Raw genomic sequence first — 20,683 nt, forward strand, 5'->3', positions numbered from 1 at the left:
AACATTTAACAAGTCCGTAGCATGTTGAATGGCAGTAATTCAGGCAGTAATTGGTCATGGCAGTAACTCACAGGACACTAATGTGGCATGTCTTAATGTTAAAATTTAAAGCTTTAAATGAGATTTCAAGTGTGCATCACAGATCAAACGGACAAGGTAAAAGTCAAAAGGTTTTATTGTCGCAGGTAAAGAAATGTGCAATGGATTTGGTTTCCCACTGGTCTAAAAAGATAAGGAGCTGATTACTTAAGGATCAAAAAAGGAAGCGTTCATGAAGCTCTGCCAGTATGCTTCTGTAATACTTGTTTGTTTTTTCTTTCCAGGTAGGAGCAGAGTTGACTGATCCAGGTGCCCTAGGGCGAGAGAGGAGGATCATAAGGAAGAAAACGAAGACTGTGGAGAGTGAGAAGGCAGGTAAGGCTCCATGTGAGGCTTACTGCAGATTAGAGAAAAGGAGACTGGTGTCAGTACACAAGAAGGCTTTCAGAGGCTTCAATGACAGAAGCTTCACAGCAGTGGTCATAATAAGATCTGCGAGGAGAACACAGGAAAACATTAACGCAGGTAAAACTGATTGAATAAAACACAAAAATGCTACAACATAAGAGGCCAGAATCATCAAAACAACTTCAACTGTGTGACATAGAGCAGTGTTTTCCAACTCAGCCTTTTAACAGGTGCTTGACTGGGAGGTAATGAGTTGCAGGTGTGACTTGAGCCAGAGAAGGAGGTGAGCAATCACAGCATAGCAATGCCTGCTCACAACTCCACCTGGAAAAAGAGAACAATAGAAAGGACCATGGGGGAAGAGAAGAAAAGAGGAGAGGCAGGAAAAAGAGATGAAGAGGGAAAAAAAGGGACAGTGACTTTTAAGACAACCTGGAATCCTGACATGGAAGTTAGCAAGAGTTTATGCAAAACAAATCTGCTGACATCAGCAGAGACATAACTCTATTAGAGCCAAAGAGGCACTTTCCCCCACAAGATATAGAACTTAAAAAAAACAACAACAATGCACAAGACGCCACCATTTGTAAGAAGTGTTTAACACCTGAAAGCTTTAAGGCGCATTGGTTTAAAGCAATAAAGAGCAAAATAGAATCCCATCATGTGTCATACCAAAAAAAAAAAAACTCATATTGCTCACAACAAACATTATTAATAAAACTGACCAATTAGGTCTGTCTAAAAGAATACAATGGCCCTGTGATGGACTTGTGACCTGTCCAGAGTGTCCCCCATGTCTCGCACAGTGACTGCTGGAGATATGCACCAGATCCATGGCACCCAGAGAAGAGAAATGGGTAAAGAAAATGGATGGATGAAAGAATACAAGAATCAATTGAATTTTTGTTTTATTGTCAGTGCCTGAAATTTCATCTGATACATAAAAATGCACTAAATTTGTTTTGAATAATTTAATGATTTACAGGCCAGTTCTTTTTTTTTTTTTTTTTTACCACTGTAGTAGCACGCTGGGCAACACAGATTGAAAGTTGTGTGTGGTGTTTCTTTAGCCCCTACTCCCATCCTTTCACTTGGCATGTATATGATAATTAAACATGCTATGTGAGCTTTGAGAGCATATATTCATGCTCTCCTCTTTGCTCTGAGAGGAGAAACAGCCAAGCTGAATTAAAGCCATGTCAAAACATTCACCCTGCCGGGGATGAATTTCAGCAACTCAATGACCATTTTGTCACGTCATCGAAGGGCACACAGGCGTTCTGTGACCTTTAACCTCTCATGGCACACACAAACATGCAAACACACAGAGACACAATCCTACATGATCTTTTATTACTCAAGACTGGATATGACACTGAATGCAAATAGTGTCTTAGATTGTGGCAATAATTCTATAAAAAAATATTGGTGTAAATATTGGACATGTCAAAATTTGCTTCTCTATTGTTATGGTGCAGCAAGAGACTTATTTGTTGCTTCTACAATGACTCAAAGATCATTTGATGGAAATTTGATTACTCTTTCCTAATTGTTTCTGACCAGCCTGTCAGTTAGAAGCTGCAAACAATTACAGAAAAGTGTGTACAGGTAAAAACTCTGTATGGAGTTTTATTTTTATATAATTACATTCCAAGGACAGCCTATTATTTAGACTTTGAGTTTTATTTGATTGAGTTTTTGAGTTGGTGGACCTTCCTTCACAGATACGGACACAGCGTTGTAATAGATTTAATCATCTTGCTTAATACTATGGTTTTAAATATGAAAAAAAGAGAAATGAAGACAGAGCTTTAATAAAATAAAGCTAGAAATTCAAATTTGCTTTAAGCAGCTGATGTATCATCAATGGTTCCTGATTGTTTTTACCATTCATCCTGAACCAAGACAACATATGAATGTTTGCAGAAGCTTGACTGTGAACAAATTTACCTCCTGGTAAAAACTGCAGCTTCTTTCTAGTACTTTCTGCTGGCCTGTGTTTTCTTTCCCATTTATTCAGTGATGTTTTGGATGCACGTAATGTATGGTATCAAGACAAACAAATGCATAAGGGAGCTTCTTCTACAATTTTTGCTCTGATGTAAAGAAAACAGTGTTTTCTACAGCATACTATTTCTGTCAAATCATTTGTCCTTCATGCTGCATTTAAGGAATGTTCTGCAAAGTAAACACATACCTAATAGACACAATCTGGATTTAAGAGGAGCAAAACCTTCGAGGTCAGTGGTGGTTTGAAGTTTGACACATGACAAACTTTAACTCAGTTTGGAGTAAGAGTTTTGATATCTGAACAATGCCAAGTTGAGTCCTCAGCTAAAAGCTTCTTTCCTCAAGTCTCAGCTTCTTGACAAGCTTATTCCACTTGTCAGACAGACTTGAATTATATTTTGTATTACATGAAAGTACAGCTGTTCAAAGAACAGCTCTACTATTTGGGCCAAAAATACCTCTGTCAGAGGAGATGATTGAAAATGTCAGGACAGTGACAGTGTGACAGTGACAGTGACAGTGACAGCAGCTATGGGGTTTTTCTTTTGCACTGGTGGAACAAAGACGAAGGTTTGTGCTTAAATGAGTGTTTGTCTGTGGGTGGTATCTTCGTGAACTTGTGTTTTGTTCACTTCGTAAGTCATGTGTTGGTTTTCATGTTTGTCATACAGGGTTACATGCTCGCTGTGCATTTTCACATGTTGTTATAAAGTGCAATAATGATGAGGGCGTAATGGTGTCCTTCTCAGAGACCTACAAAACTACACCAAAACATTCAAAACTTAAATCCCAAATCCAATTCAATTATAAGTTGTTCGGCCTCATCAGCATCCTTGTTACTTTAGACACATAAGATCCGCCTTCACACACTTCTTCTGAACGAGTGGTGCCCAATCCTGGTCCTGGAGGGCCACTATCCTGCATGTTTTAGATGTTTCTCTGCTCTTGAGCAGGTCTTCAAGTTCTGCAGAAGCCCGTTAGTGACTCAGTCATTTAAATCAGGTGAGTCAAAGCAGAGAAACACCTAAAACATGCAGGGCAGTGGCCCTTCAGGACCAGGGTTGGACACCATTGTCTAAACCCTTCCCTTATTCATCCTCAGCACCTTGTATCTCGTTATTAGGGCAAGATGTTAGGTGCAGTGCCCCAGTTACACTGGCATGAAGGTGACATCTATCACTTAGGGCGCTGGCGTGCTTTAAATACCATCAGAGCTTCCTGTGGTCCTGCCTTATGGCACCTATAGCTTGAAGTGGGAGGGGAACAGCCGATTTGAAGGGTGGAGAGGACAGGTGGGAGGATTTGGCGCCAAAAGGCAGGATGGGATGGAGGGTGTCTGTCCATTCTGTGCTTGTTGTCTCTACCAGGTTAATCTTAAATGTATTACTCAGATAATAGGTCTTTTTTATTATGCCAGAACAATGAAAGAAGGAGGAGTGAGGTTGATATGTGACATTACTTTTTTGTTGCTTTGTACACACCCTGAACCAGGGACTATGAGGATACGTCTTGTGTTTAGAAACTGGGTTATGGTTGTGATTTAAGCATATTATTTCTCTTCACTTGTCATAGTCCATTTACCACAATAGTTTTCTTTATAGGAAAAAGTGATGGATGGCGAACAAAAGGATTCTTTTTAAAAAACACGTAAAACGGTGTGGCTCTGTTCCACCCTCTGACAGGTTTAACAAGAGATAATTGTTTCAACTGGTGGATCCTTATTAAAACAGAGGGCGTTTCCTAAACTTACAAACAAAAAAAAGCGTTAACTCACACACCTTGCTTTAAAACAAATTGTCCCATGATTACCTATCCACCCATTTTTTATTGTACTTCTTATGTCTACTTTAAGCAAAATATTCATCTGTCATACTGGATTTCTCAACTAATAACAGCTGGGAATGAGTCACGGGCATTTTCCACAGCCTCCGAGGAAGGCGTGAGGCTTTCTTTGATTTTATAATGATGAACTACTGTGTTTTTTGTTTTTTGGGATGACTCGTTGTTTTTTTTTATAACACTAGAACTATTTGCAACACAGCAGCTGTAAACTGGGTCAACCCAACTTAAATTCTCATGGTCAGGAAACATTTTAGCTTCCTGTTAGGTTTTATTTTTCTACATTTTTAAGAAACACAGATAAGACAAAACCACGAACAAAGGTTTATCATGTAAGACATTTATAAAAAATAAACACATACTGTTGTTTTAACAAATACCTGTAATCTTTAGGATGGGGAAAGGCTAAAATAGATTCATTTTCCATGTTCAGAGTTTAAAGATCAGATGGGGGTGAAGCACTTTGGGTTACACCTAATTTCTGGCTGTAATACGATACATAAAACAGCATAAAACACAGAGTTTTGCTTATTTTGTCATGTAAATTGCAAAAAATAGAAATTACTTGAAAAACGTACAAAAAGCTGAGTCCAGCTCATGAAGTGCCTCTTGCTTGAGGGAATACTTCAAATTTAATGTGCAAGCAACAGAGCCTCAAAGGATTTCACGTGTATTTATATAAAGTCAAAGATTCGCTTCAGAACTGTGGTTTGAGCTGTAAAAAAGCAGATAGACTGAAGAAAGCAGGATGAAAGATAAATATCCTGATAATTATCGCCCGTCTTTAGCCTTTCAGCAGTAGGTGATAATGTTTTGTGTGAGTCTGTTTGAACCACTGAAAGTAATCATTGAATTGATTCACTGCTAGTGTCAGCCCAGTTCAAAATGGCTACTACAGCCAATCAACATTAACCAACACAGAAATGTCTGTAACTAAGATGTATTTTCATTATGGTAAACCTCTGTTTTTGTTGAATACCCACAAAACTGCTTAGAAGAAGGCCACATTGCTGCTCCAGTGTTCAGGACCTGACTGTGTACTGTGGTTGGGTTTTAAATAACAGTGGTTTGGCTCACAACGACGAGTGAATAAACTCCATGCCTTCACTGTTTTGGAGGAAGTTAACTTGGACGCGAGCTTTAAAATTCAGCCTGCTGGAAGTGCCAGGCCCAAGTGTGGTTACCAAAGTTATTTGTATGCTGAAATTTAAAAAAAAAGAAGCTACAGTTTTATATTTTACAAAAAAAAACATCATCAGTAGTACAATCTATGTTTCACCAACCGTCAGCCAATGACTAACAAGGGAATTTATTTAATTTGGTGTTTAAGTCTGCCAGTCCCTTGTGCTCACTTTGCCGTGTGCCAACAATGGGGAAAAAAACTGGCAGGAAGCAAAAAACAAAAAGTCCAAAAGCTGGGTTTTGATGGACACAACTCTATGAAGATGATTCTTATCTTTTTAAGAAGTGGGTGATTCTGGCAAGGAACATTAGCTGGCAGAAAATAAACCACCAGACTTGGTTAATGGCAAAATGATGCGAGCAGCTACACAGTTCCAGAAAAGTGCACAACTATTTAAAAAAAGTACTAATCTAAGTTTTACCTTCCAGACTCAAGCTGGTATTTTGCTTTAGTGAATCTGATACCAGCACGTACCTTTACTCGTAACGAAAAGAAAGAATAACAGGTTCTGCTTTTTTTGGCAGCTTCCTCCATGATGGTATTTAATTTAGAGAAGCTCATTAAAATTTGAAAAGAACCCTCACATGCTCGGTCAGACTGTCTGGCTTGATGTCTGCCCATCTGATGAGCAGATAGGAGTGAAACGCTCTGTGAGAACACGCATGATGTCCCGGAGAAAAATGTGGTTTATCTCAAATACGTGTCTCACAAAGGTTAGAAAAGAAAAACAAGCCGTAGAACAATTTTATCTCCAGATAGCAGGTTCTTTTTGTACAGCATGTGACACCATCATAGATCTAGAAAACAAACAATGGACTAAATTACCTCTTTAAGTATTTTTTCTGGCCACCTAAGTCTCTCCTACATATTTGGAAGAGGAAACTATACGTAGGAGGTACTTAGTGAGTCACAGTCTTTATTTTTCACTGCTAGATGTGACCAAATACTACACACTGGACATTAGGTTTGCCTTAGTCCACACATTAGTCTGTAATCATCGGTAAAACAGTTCAGTCTGATCGGTCTGAGAGTCTTTGGCATTTAAATGCTTCGTCGTACCTCGATTCAGTAAAAGCTTTATTTTTTAAAGTCTAAAATAAGGTTTTCAAAGTTAAAAACAAACTAGTAGTTGATGGTTTGCTAAGTAACATTCTCCCTCTCAGAAAAAAGTCTCTATGTTTTTCCACACTGTTTTTTTTTTACATCTCTATTTAGAAACAAAGGTCTCACAACAGTGATGGATCCATAACTTTTTCTTGTTATGTTTGCCTCTTAATTGTTTGTATCCTACTCAGAGATTTATTGCAGACTTTTTATTTTCCATTTTGGTCACCCTAAATGGATGCATTATTTAAAGAAGTCTATTGTCGTCTTTAATGGAAAATAGTTTTCTACTATTTGGGAGTAGGCCCAAACTTCAGAAAACTTTGGCCATGGCTGGAGAGCAGAATTTAATCTAATCTTTTTATACGTCGCTTCCAGGAAATCTTTCTTGTGATATTTTAAAGTGGTCCAAATGAAAAGTTTTCCAGTCTTTCAGAAGATCTTTCAACATTTTTCTTTGGACTTTGGCTGCTTTTTTTATTTATTAAAAGTCAAGTTTTTGTAACTGACCATGACAAGATATACTGTGCAAATGTAGGACAAACAAAGAAGCATTAGCCCTTAAAAAAAAAAAAAAAAACCTCTACAGCAGATAAATATTAGCTGAAAACTTTGTCTTTGAGAAATGTGAGGGTCAGCAAAAATCTAACAGGACCTGGGAGATTTATCATCTTTCAGAAAATCCAGAATCATCTTTTTTGTGCTAAAACACTGCTTTATGTGTCACACTGTATTATCCTAGGTAATTTTATAAATTCAACAACAGGTTGCTGGTATAAAAGTGTCTAAATATCTGATTTGAAATCTGTTCTTTGCTCAGTTTTCTGTTATGTGCTGACACAACATTAGCTCATTTTAACTATTGCCTTTTTCTTAACCACTGCTTTTGTTTTCAGTCACTGTTAAAATCGCTGGTATGCCACACCCCTGGATTTTAACCTGAAAATCATTAAATGAATAAAGTAATTGTATGTTTTATCCTATATTGTCACTTGTTATTGATCATTGTTTTATGATGTGCTCCTGACCTCCTGGCCGGGTCATTCTTGTAAAAGAGTCAGATTTTTATCTGGGTAAATAAAGATAATGAATGAAGTTCATCACTGGAGTTGGGATGCCTTTTTATGCCAGAATAATTCATATGTCAAACCAAATAAAACATTCCCGTTCTACAATCGGGTAGGCAATTAGTTGAAAATAAGTGAAAAAGCAGCCAAAATGCAAAGCATTGAAAAACCTTCAGACAGCCTGAACAGATGTTGCTCAAGATCGCTTCAAAAACTGTCAGGTTTGATAATTTGGAAGCAAAATTATCAAGTGAGAGATGACTCCAGACTTTTGCACAGCACTGTACTCATGACAATATGCAACTAGCATAAATAATTTAATAATCTTAAACTAATAAACTTGGTTTTCTACTGCATTAATAAAGGTTCAGAGGAATTAAAACCTCGAAGAGGTGGAAAAAAACAAAACAATCACAGCCTAACAGAAACAAAAAGAGGTCAGGAATATATTAATTTGGCACCTTATTTTTTCATATCAGCTTGGTTAAAGTGTAAGCAGCTGATAGTTTCTGTGAATTAAATGTAAACTCAGACAGCTTTAGAGAAAAAGTACATTTGTGCAAATATGTGAATGAACTTCATGCTTAACCGTGAAAGAAGTCAGATTTTCTTCATCTGTTTCGGGGGCCTAATAATAAAACCAACCAGCTGAACCAGCTCTGATTTGGTCTCATTGAATAATTTTTTTTCAAATTTTAGCTCAGGGTGTCGCCTTCGCTGCCACAGGCCTCTTGGCCTGGTAAACAGTCTGGTTCGGAGAGCTGCCTTCTGCCACTTACATGGCTCTGATCAGATTAATACTTGGGCTTCTTGCCAGCAGAAAAAAACATGAAGGGGGTAAGCTCTGCCTGGCATGGGTTAGCATGGCCTATTTAGCAAACTGCCACGATCGTGATTATATGCCGTGTGATGCACCTGCCACAAACCGAAAGCATTGTAGGCAGGTCGTAATATCAGAACGACATTCTTGCCACATTATTATCAGGATTGGTATAATTAATGCATCCTCCATTTATAATTGTGGGAGCGTATTTTGATTTATAAGGAAGCGGAGTGATGGTAAAAGCCAAAAGAATAACAACATAGGGATAAAAATACAACAGGGTAAAGACTGAGTGGTAATATTACAAAAGGTTGGACTAAAAAGGGGGAATAAATAGGGAACGTGCAGACTGATGGCAGCCCTCAGACAGGTCTACCTGTGGTGGAACAGATTGGACCCGCCACAGAGCTTTCTGATTGCTGTGTCGACCGAGCTTCAGCTGACAGATGGCTGCCCCCAAGCGCAGTGCGCTGCGCTGTTCACAGCTTGCACTGATTGGAAATCTTTGCACAAACACACAACACTGCTAATGCCCACATGCACAGATTGGTGGCCGATGAAAACGAGAGGGGGAAAAAAGGAAATTAATGTTTTGATTCTTAATGCTGAGATAAAAATTTTTTTGATGGTGTTCTTGTAGATGATGACAGGCTAACTACAAAACATGTCTTCGGTACGGGTCAAATACATTGTGACAAAAACTGTGTGAGGTAAATCTGGCAAAAGCAGATGATTTTCTTTCTTTAGGACTTTTGGGGCTCTTAAAGCTGTAGCTGGTTCAGAAGAACCCACAAGTTTTTAGACAAGCTTTTCACAGCACCTGCCACAAAAAGGAGGATGATATTGTGTCTTTCTGTGTGTGGGGGTGGGCGTGTGTGTCATTTGTTTAATTGTCAGCAAAATATTTCATGAACCCCCAGCCAAATTTTAATGAAATTCTCAGAAATCATTGGACACACCTACAACAGTTTAACTTTTGGAGTCCACCCAATTCAAGATGGCCGTCACGACTATAGACACAAATATAGCTAAAACTCAGGAAATCCTTAAGATATTCAGCTAAAATCTTGTGTGGCAGTAGCTGAGAGTCATCCTCAACACACTGTCTGAGAGTTAACATTGACGTTAACTCTGTCTGTCTGTTAGCAAAATATCCTGTGAACCATTTTAATGCAACTCTCAAAGTAATCATTGGATGAACATCTACAACCGGACTTATTTTGAAGTTCACCCAATTCAACACAAAATGGCTACAACTCAGTCGGTTTTACAGAAATTAAACTAAAATGTGGTCCGGTAAATGTGGTTTTGACATGGAAAGGTAGTCCTTTAATTAAACCACATCTGTGATGATCATGTCTGTTTTTCTCATGCCTTGCCTTACCACAGCTCTAATCATGTTCATTCTAGTCACCTGCATCCCTTCCCTGATTGTCTCTCCCACACCTCTTCCACGCCCTATATATTCGCCTCCTCTTCTCTCCTCCAGTGTCAGATAATAGAAAGCCTAACGCGAGTAGTTTTCCATCGATTCCTGATTGACCTCCTGTGCCTCGACCTTGCTCATGTCCCCCGGATGTCTCCTTGTGCCATGCTCCTGTCGGATTACTGCTGGAGGACTGATAACTGGACAACGACCCCTGCTCGTTTCTTGGACCTGGACTCTTCACCTGCCCCACTGGATAAGTTCATCGTTCTCTGCTTTCCCTGTACAGACCTTCGCCTGTCGGACCACGAGCAAGTTTCTGTCCCTGCGGACAGAAACTGGTCGAATTACCGGATCCTCCTAGTGTATCTTGTCAACATCAATTCATATGAAAATCTTCACCAACAATCTGATCAGAAAGTGGAGAATCAAAATGGAGAAGATACAAATCCCATTACCAGCTGTGGCTATTTTAACAACGTTCATCACCATCCTATATGGCAATAATGTTAAAGACAGGACGTGTTTGTGTGGCTCATCAACTGCAGAAGAGCAATCATTTTAAGGCTGATTAGAACATCTGTTAGCCAGTTTTCATCACTTATACTGTAATAATTAAAGCAATTACATGGGGGGTGGAGCTTCTGGTGCAAACCTTTTCTGCACAAGATTTAATATCTGTTTGTGCCAGAATGTGTGGTCTTTTTAAAACCCTTTTTAAAATGGAATATGTCTCTGATTAGCAAGACCTCATTCAGGTAACTTTTAGAGGAAACCACTTGCATCGTGTCTTCCATTCAAACAAGCCAGGCTGCAGCTAAAACCGGCGTAAAGAGAAAGTAAGCAAATAAATAAATAAATCACCCTGATACAATCCAGTCAGCAAACGCATACAAGTGTGAAATAGACAATAACACAGCAAATCACAGCCGCCATTTCCCAACACAATTCACTTCCTTTATGCACCATTTAATCTCACCCTCTGTCACTTACACACGCTCCTGGATCTTAGAGGGAAATGGGCTGCACGTTCCTCACGGTTCTCCGACAGCTCCTGTTGCCATAAATATCTTGTTATGAAAGGCAGGTAATGAAAAGCACCGCGTTGGTAATCCATGACGGAGGGCCGTTTCATGCTAGTTTAGCTTCATCAGCTCTGTTGTTTCACTGGCGTCTGTCCTTTTCCTCTCGTCTTCTCCCTTTCGTCCTCCTGCAGAACACCTCAAAGTCTTTGGTTCTGCTGGAAAAACAAAAACATAATTACATAATAATTCATTTTATTTGGTGGAGCATATAGGAAAAGCAAGGCAGGCTGTGTTCGGCGCCGTCTTCATGGTTTCTGCTGAGCGATAAACTCTTTTAGAGTCCATAAAATTAAACATTAAATGTAGTATTTTTCAAGGAGTTGTGATTACTGTGGGTGCATTTGGAGGAAACTGTAGTTTAAAGTGCAATTTTAAAGCTAAAACCAAGCTGAATTCATATTTTGGCTGCCCATGCCTGCACCTGTACTACACCGCTACAAAGCCCTGACAAATGAGAAACTGTGACATGTACACTTTTGATCTCGTGGTAATTTTTATTTTTTTTCACCCTGTTTCGGCGTGAGGGGGCGAGCCATTGATCTGAGTGGATTGCAGGAGACAGCAGCTCGGAGTGGTGGCCCTCGGAGGAGGTCCCTCTCACGCAGCCTGGCAGGCCTTCCAACAGAATGGCTAATTCTGGGGGAGCTGCTCCCACTCGGTGCCAACAAATTTACAATTCAAACTCGCAGCGAGGTGTTGAAGAGGAATGGTCAAAAACACATTTGTTTTTTATGAGATTTGACAGAGGTTGAAAAGATAAAGTGCCCTACAGTGGCGCTCTTCAAAGAAATCACACTTACTGCTGATATTGTACTTTCAACCTTTATCGTGGCTTATATTTTTTTTCTATAGTCAGAGCAGAGTGTTAATTTATATTCTATCAAAATCAAGACCCTATTTTGGCTGTATTTTGTATCATTTTCATTCTTACATATATTTTGCACATCTTATATTTTATTTGTACTTTTGCCTCTGTTTTACATTACTATTATTTAATTTTATGTTTTATCTGTTGTAGATATCTTAGAACAGCTGACTGGAGTCAGCTAAACTCTACTGTTTGGCATTTGCTGCAATAAAGACAGAGTTTCATTGTTCATGAAAACATGTTTCCAGCTGTGCGTATGACAATAAACCCTTTGAACATGTTATTCGGGATTCAAATACTCCCCCAAAAGTGTGCCTATATCGATAAAACAAGAAAAAAGAAAGTGAAGAATACTTTCTGTGCCTATGTACTATTATTTTTTTTTAAACAAGAAATGATTAGTTAATGATTTTTTTTTTTTTGCTCCAAATTACTTTTTGGTTTTGTTTAATATGAAATTGTTGTCCATCACTTTCATGCAACCTTTGCCCAAGGATTTTTCTAAAGTCAGAAGGACACTGTTGTCATAATTAAGTATTCAAAAGCTCAAAAATTAATTAGGAGTGAGTTTCAAATAATGGTCTGTATGAAAATATCTCCCAAATGGAGCTTGAACAGGATAATTCAGACTTTACAAAGATACTGCACTGTCAGTTTATGGAGAGGAGGATTCGGACCCAGAATGCAGACCGACTCAAGAAAGTAAAACTAGTTTATTTTAAAGAACAAAAACAAAGTCTGACATGGCAGCTGAAAGTAATAACATAAACTTACAAAATACGAATCTCTGAACGTGAGGAGGAAGACCCAATGAAACCCAGACAGCGCATATCCACAAAAAAAAAACAGCAAGCATGAGGAACAGATTATAAGGACTTTGGGTGATTGGTGAGTGGACACAGCTGACTGATTACAAACGAGGGACAGGTGTGGGTGTGGCCGGCTGATGGGCACTGAGCTGAGGACAGGTGAATAATGTCAGGGGCCACAGAAAACACAGGGAGCAAAACTACACAAGAACTTACAATATTAAACACAGGGATAACAAGAAGTAAAACAGAATTACAGAAACACAAAATAACAATAAACCTAACACAAAAGAAATAACTCAAAATACTCAAATCCTAACACGACGTATAATGAAGTTTGATACCTTCTTTTAATTACATCACTGTGCAGTCTCAGTCTATATATTAATCTGAAGAGATTATTTTTTGTTTCAGAAACTGAAGAAATGAATTAATGCAAGAACCTAGAAGAAAGTAAGCTGTTGAAAAAGGTTTCTGCAGCAAATATTTGGGTTTTACTTCTCCTCAGAACTATTTCAGAATATTATTTGTTGATGGTGCCTTACTATTACTTAGATTTTCTTGTGTACATCAGTCCCACATAATCAGAACAGGCCTATTAACTTGATGTTAATATTTAATCAATTAATACTTATCAAACCTAAATATTTTATTTACTTTGAACTGCTCCAGATCCTGTTGATGCAACATGTGAAATTAATTTATTGTGTCATGTCAAAGTAATTTTATCATGTTTTGGATACGACATTTGATGTGACTGTACAATCTTAAAGTCATTTTATCTTATCCTGGTCTTCCAGTTAGGTCTGTAAAATGTCTCTAAAATGTCTAAGAAAATCGAATAAAACCTGACTTTCTACCAGCTTCCTCCTACCTGAAGCAAGCTGTTCGACACGTGTTCTCCATTTTTAATCGATCTGACCGATAGTGAAAGAGAATTATTTAGCAAATAAGTATTTTCCAACCTAGATTAGATGTGTTTTTGTTCCCCGATGAATTGGATTTCCTTTTTTTGGGGGGGGATTGGCATTGCTTTTCACACACTGTGGGTGTGCGCTCACATCAGAGCAGCAAATTTTGTGCACCATGCTGTGTTTCTATGCAAATGGGTGTTTCCTTTATAATGTTGATGATGCAGAGAACATTGGTGAGGCAGAAGTGTGCAGAGTTTCAGCACCGAAACGCCTCCCGCCCATCGTGGTGGTGTTCCCTGGGCACAAACTTCTACAACAAATATCAGAGAGGAATTTCACAGGATTGCAGGTGAGTGATGAAAAAGAAAAATATTCATGTGAAGTTATATATATTTTTTATTAGTTTGAATTATGTTGTGTTCTGCCTCAACCTCAGACAGGAGTCAGTCTCCTATTTTCCTGTCCTTTTCCGGGTTTTAAAATGTGATATAGATGGCACACACATCAATATCACTGCTCCTCCAGATAATGAAGGGGACTGTGTCTTTTTGCAACATCATCGTCCACGTACATGAATTATTACGGTCAAAATAACATTACATAACGCTGCAAGTCACATGTCATTCCCTGTCAAGCTCAAATGAGATGCAGCCAACATCATAATAAATGTGGAAGCCAAGCAGCCTGTTTTGGTACACGATTTCCTACTTAGAGCCTGAACCACAAATTTCCACATAATAAGAAACCCAACACTTTGAACAAATATTATTCGTTCTTTCCCTCTTTAACATGCTGAAATGTGTCCACTGTAATTACAGGAGAAATTCACGGATACCTACAGGGAGACAGAGGATACGCCTGCCGGCCCTCTCTGTTGACGCCTCATACCGACCCTGAGCCGGGGCCTCAACAATGTTTTAATGTGGCCCATCGCAGGAGTAGAGCCCAGAGGATTCTCAAATCCGGATTTCAGTTCCTGCAGAAGTTCTGAGTGACATGGCATGTGTCATTCTCGATAATATCAGCTCACCTGTGTCTCATCTGCAGTCAGCTCACCTGTCTCCACTCAGTAATCACCCCTCCCTGTGTAGCTCCTCAGATCATCATCAGATCCAGATGTTTGCTCTGTCTTACCTGTTCCCTGGATCCCACCTTGTTTTTCATGCTCCCTGGTTTGTTTGGTCCCTTTGTTCTGTATGTTAATGCTCTGCTGCTTTACAAGTCTTTTTTGATCACGTGTTAAAGTTTTAGTTTTCTCATTTTAAGTGTTTAAATCTGCACATGGGGTCCTCTGAACAACAACATTATACAACCTTTTTTGTGTCCTTCACTTGAGGCATAGTTCAGTGGGTCATTTATTTCTTCAAAGTAAAGAAATAAACAAATTGCCAAGTTGTGGACATCTCTACAGGTATAATTTATTGTTGCATTCATGGTTTATTCCCATCTCTTTCTGGATTTTATACTCATGTCTTGGTTTATCTGCAAGTGAAAGTAGCAGTAATCAAGTTTCAGCAAGCCGTCAATAATTTCTCTATGCCAATCTTGATGACTTCAGAAATGCTTTTGTGGTATTTAACTGTCCGTCCATATCTACAATGCATTGTAAACAGGGATTATAACAAGCTCCTGCCATTTAGGATTGCACATGGAGAAGATACCATCATCTCAGAAACCCTGGAACTCAAAACTGTTGTGCTGCTTTGTGTAACTAGAACAGTTCAGCCCCGTATTTTTTTTGTATGTGTTTATGTTTGCTGAGACCTGTTCTTGTTTATTTGTTGCCGAGCTCCAACATCATCCAGTGACTGTACATGTGCACATTCCTGTCCGTGTTCATCTCTCCCTGTGTGGCTGGCTGCCTTCAGGCGCACGAGCTCAAGTTCCTCCCACTCTCCCCAAAATTGAAAACCTCATCAGGAGATAATTCTGGGTGCTGCCACATTGCCAGCCATGTGCCTCTGTCACCTTATCTTCCAGGCTTTTGCACCCTGCTGCCCCTGTCTGTACCCGGGGGAAGACAGCTTAGTGTGCATTCTGGCTACAGCAGCAGACAAGAGCAGAGCAGTGGAGATCACTCATTTTAATAGGCCTGTCACATCTGTTTTTAGAACCTGTGGAGGTCTCCTGCTGCAGGCTCCTGAATGAACTGACCCCAAAGTGAAGTGACAAGCTGTGATGAGCTCAGGGAGGGAGCCTTGGGCAGAGGGACAAGACTCGGATTAGAAGTGTGCTGAAAAAAGAGGAGATCAGCCTCATACAATCTCATCTTTTACTCTGTACTTATATTTTCCCATTTTTTGTTGTTTTTTTAGCTAGTGGAAGCTCTTGAATCACAGCTTTCTGCATATTTTAATAAGCTTACCTACTTGGCTTTGCTCAAAAATGAAATGTAGAAGACTTAATTCCAACCCTGAAATTTCTAACATAGACATAAACCTAAGAAATCGCACTGAACTTATTTTACATTTTATAATGTGTATAATTATATTTTGAATATTCATAACACTTTATTATTTTTGTTTATGACCAAATATTGCAAAGACTATGCAAGTTATTTATATCTGTTATTGCCAGAGATGATAATTCATCCATATTTCAGCCACATACTATAAATATGGGCGATAGTAGTCGACATGGAGGACTGGTGAATTTAAATTATAGCTTTACCCTTAATTAAAAACCACAGTTGAAGTGTTCATGGGTGATGAGGCATTGAGGCGGAGAAAATCAAATTTCTGCACCCCTTTAAACAATAAGATGTGCAGGACAGGGTGTCTTTCTCTCCTGCAGGTGTCTCTGAGCATGACTTGCTCATAGATATACTGTATTCACTTCACTATTATTTCATATTAACCTTGTAGGTTTTATGCAAAAAATCATTTCTGCTTTGGTTTTGAAAGCGGGGATATATATATTTTGTATCTGTGCTAAACTCCAGCTGACACAGCCAGCTTTTAGCTTGAACAAGCAAAAAGTCGACCGAGTGATTTAAACAACACAGAGATATCCACCAAAAAAAGAAAAGATTTACCTTGAGGTGTGTGAGTTCTGCTGCTCAGAGACGGATGTCCACACCTTGTCTCTGCTTCACAGTGACTATATGAGCTGCAGGATCCCCCTCCCAGGGAGGTTAGGGCGTACTTGGACTGCACAATATTTGAAAGACTTGTGATGCACGATATTATTGTTTAATATTGCGATGATGATATTAATTGCAATAAACTCACATTTTCCTCATTTTCTCTTCTGTCATCACTATCATCTAAACCAGGGGGTGGCATCAAAGCTAGTGAGAGTTCCTTGGATTGACCAAATATACATGCAGGACATGAATGCACGATACATGAAACATGTTGGTCCATGATTTATTGCAGTCCAAGCAGTTACTGACATCACTGGCATCGCGATAACAATACATTTTTGATATATTGTGCAGTCCTAAGGTTCACTACTCCATTTGAATAAGTTATCTTCTGCTTTGAAGTTTAAAACAAACCTCATCTCTTCACGTTTTGATTGAAAGTCCAGTTTTGAGAAAACTTTAAACTCTGAATCTTCCATTTTAGCAGTCAGATTTAATCATAAACACAAACTAAACATGGCAGTGTACTTTCTGTTTTTAGCTAGAAACAGCCAACAAAGTAAACTCACAGTCTGCTCCTTCAGTGATGCAGAGGCACTGCCTGCCTCACCTGATGCTTTTTAGTAGTTTTATGTCAAATAGGATTTTTATAAAAACCTCATTTATTTGACATAAAAATAGGACGTATAATGCAAGAGTCTACAAATAAATAAGTGACGTACAGTGTGAGCACGCTCAGTTTAACTTATGTTGTATATTTTAGACTCGGCACATCGCTGTTTGAACAGGAAAAACATAGAATCAGCTAATTTGATTGTAAAATATATTAATTAGACTGAAGTCAAACAGAAATAAAACTCATAACACCAAATAATGATTGCTTTACTTTTTATCTTGTTTTATTTTATTTTATGGTGAAAAGCCAGGCTCTGCCTCACACGACCACTTTGTCTCTGCTCTGAACACATTATTTTTATAAGTATTTTTCTGTAACAGGGACTGCTGTGTTATCAGGTAATTGTAATCAACTTTTTTACCCTCTTTTGGGGGCTTCCTGACACAGTCAGCTCAGCTTGCCTTGTATTTAATGTCTCCTGACTGGCCAATAATGGCTCAATTACACTGCAGTGCAGAGCAGCTAGAGTCTGCAGGAGAACAGGAGGCTAATTTTTAGGAAGACTGCTGACAATGAGTTTGTAGATAAGTAATACATGCATGATATTTTTAACCTGCTTTGTAGGAGAAAAACAGCTTGAACAGCCATGAAATGAAGTGTATTTCTCCAGGGAGAAACTCTCGTATAAACTAACTACATCTTGTCATCATGCTCTCTCTAACCACCAGTTCTTTATTTGTTTAATTTGACTCATACACGTATCCTCTTGCCTCCCAATAAAAAGACTATTTACCTTTAGTGGTCAGTTTTAATGTCTTAGCTTTTGTTAGACCGACATAATAAAGAGTCACAGGTGATCAGTGAAATATATTCAGTAGCTGCTAGGTGAGGGTTGGAATGTCAATGAAACAGCTTTGCCTTTCAGCTCAGCTTCTTCATCACCATGACAGACCAGAGCAATGTCCTCATCGCTGCAGATAAGATTCTCATTCTGCTCCTATTCTACTGCTGCTTCTTCCCCGTTGCTCGTGATTAGGACTCACAGATACTTGAACTCTTTGAGGCAGAGACTCACCCCTGACCCTCGGACTTAAAAGAGGTGACCCCCAACCCAGCAACATCAAACTGTCCCCTGAGATCATGGCCTGTAGAACCATATAACCTGCAAAATACAGAGACGAGACCCCGAGGTTCCCAAACCTGACAATCTCCTCAACTTTGTGCCAAGGATGCAGACACAGCACCACCCCCCACAGAATGCCTTGGAGGACATGGTCGTAAACCTCCAGATCCATAAAACACACACAGATGACCCCTTTAGCAACCCTGCAAGCATGAAGATCTGGTCATGTGTGCCACGAACAGAACAAAAGCCGCACTGCTCCCCCTGAATCCAAGGTTCAACAATCAGTCAGAGCCTCCCTTCCAGCACCCAGGAGGAAGCTATTTTTGGTTTACACTATTTAAAAAAAAAGGAATTGGTTTGTTTTTCCATCATCATTATCATTAATAATAATAATATGAGTTCCCTGGTGGCCTTTGGCGCTCGGATCAACAGTAAACTCTGCAGAAATGGGCATGGCTTGACGTAAATCAGCCAAACCTGGTCCTAGACTCAAAGAGTGTCTGCTGAGTCAGTTCAATTTTGTGTAAGAAAAGAAAAAAAGAAACACATGTGAAACTGGAGACATAAGATTAAAATATTTATTCTTACTAACTGAGTGTAACTTTGCCTACGCTTTAGGATTTCTTTAAAAATGGTTGCCTGTTCACAGCATGTCCTAGTATGAAAATGTCTTTGCACGGCTGTCATTGTTGTTTGTTGTTGCTTTCTTGACCTTGTGTTCTCCACAGATTTTAAGTCTGTCGTCTGAATGTGCCCACATTAGTGCATGCCCTCAGAACATCAATAACAGACCTCTTATCTGCTGCATGAAAGGTTGGGAATAGCGCACAAAAACATGTCTGGAGAGCCAGCAAGCTCTCAACCATGCAGAAAACAAGACAATAAGAAAAGTGAGTCCCTTGTTGAGGTCGAGCAATAGTGATTATTTTATAGACCAATATAGTAGACTGAAGCAAGAAAAAGCCTAAAGACTTCACACTCAACCAAACACTGTAGAACATTATAAATCTTTGTTTTCTTTGAGTTAAACCATTAAAAATATTTTCTTTCCAACCAACAAGGATCAAAGCATTCTTAGCTGATTTTATTTAGATATGAATAATCATGTGTTTAAATTCAGAGTAAAAATAGCTTTCTGTACTGATATATTAACTGTTTTATCTTTCAATTTGCTTTGTGCAGCAACTGTAAAAAACATTTTATCAGGTCACCAAACATGTTACATTTTTTTGAGACTTGGTAAGAAGCTAAAAATCATAATTCCTTTGAACAAAAGTATCAAAAACACCAGTAATTATGTTATTTATGTCCAAAAATGAGACCAAAACTGACTTCTTGTGGTTATAACCATATTTTCTGTAAACGGTTACACAGCAACACAATTATTAAAACTTCTTTGTTCGTACAATTTGGAAACTTCCAACTGTCAGTCACATTTTGCTAATAAAGCAACTTCTTTATAGTTAAGACACAAACATTTTTCAAGGAAGGTAATCCTAGAGTGCACGTCTGATGTTGTGGTGGTGGAGTTTTGTGCTTGAGTTTTGTATTTTGAGTTGGTTCTCGTCTGACACTTTTAGTTTTTCAGAGTGTTGTCAGTCATGGTGTTCTTCGCCATAATTTCCCTCAGTGACCTTGCTCTCAGCTCCCACTTGTCTACAGTCTATAATCAACTCACCTGTCCTTCATTCAGTCCTCACCCTCCCCTGGCTCTCTCCTGTTCACTCACTGAGGATCTTTAGTTATTAAAGGAACTTTCTGCCTGGATTTTGGGTTCTTTTAGCACAGCTAACATGGACACATTTACAACCATACAGTTTATTCCACTGGGTGCATTTCTTTAGAGACAGCTGGGTGGTGACCCAGGTAGAAGTGACGATGAGCTGGGGAACAAGGAGTCTCTTCTAAGATGGAGAGCAAAGCTTAATTGGGGGTGATCCATCAGCACAATCTAAATCATGTCATTAACAGCTGATGACTTCAATGGGAAATACAGACCTAAAAATACCAAACACCACCTACTGTTTCGCACAGACCCATTAATCTGTCATATTTAATTTTTTACACTCAAACTTTAGCATCGACACAACTATGTTTTGTTTACGTGAGTCAGGTGGTCAAAGTGGTCAAACTCCACATACCTGGTTAGCTGCTTTGTCACCCGGGCTGCAAACGGTGTGCAGCCACTGCTTTTAAGATTAAACCCAAACTCCAGCCAATAGTGGTCATATACTGATCATCCTGTTGAACAAAACACCAAACAGACTCACTCAAAAAAGCT

The 20,683-nt window shown here is 38.9% G+C and overlaps 2 long non-coding RNA genes across 2 annotated transcripts in view; one reads left to right on the plus strand and one right to left on the minus strand.

The window, feature by feature from the left end:
* Positions 1–522, plus strand: part of LOC119617733 — a 70,709-nt gene extending 70,187 nt beyond the window's left edge. The window contains exon 4 of the long non-coding RNA XR_005234128.1: positions 324–522. This is a non-coding gene — a long non-coding RNA (uncharacterized LOC119617733). The remainder of the gene's footprint in view (positions 1–323) is intronic.
* LOC112450441 lies at positions 197–12,696 on the minus strand. The gene is made up of 4 exons (XR_003039072.2): positions 12,627–12,696; positions 10,893–11,139; positions 438–771; positions 197–353 (listed from the first exon to the last, which is right to left on the minus strand). It is a non-coding gene; the product is annotated as an uncharacterized LOC112450441 (long non-coding RNA).
* Between the last annotated feature and the right edge of the window lie 7,987 nt (positions 12,697–20,683).

The sequence above is a fragment of the Kryptolebias marmoratus genome, linkage group LG15 (genome assembly GCF_001649575.2).
Source record: "Kryptolebias marmoratus isolate JLee-2015 linkage group LG15, ASM164957v2, whole genome shotgun sequence".
Classification (NCBI taxonomy): Eukaryota; Metazoa; Chordata; class Actinopteri; order Cyprinodontiformes; family Rivulidae; genus Kryptolebias; species Kryptolebias marmoratus.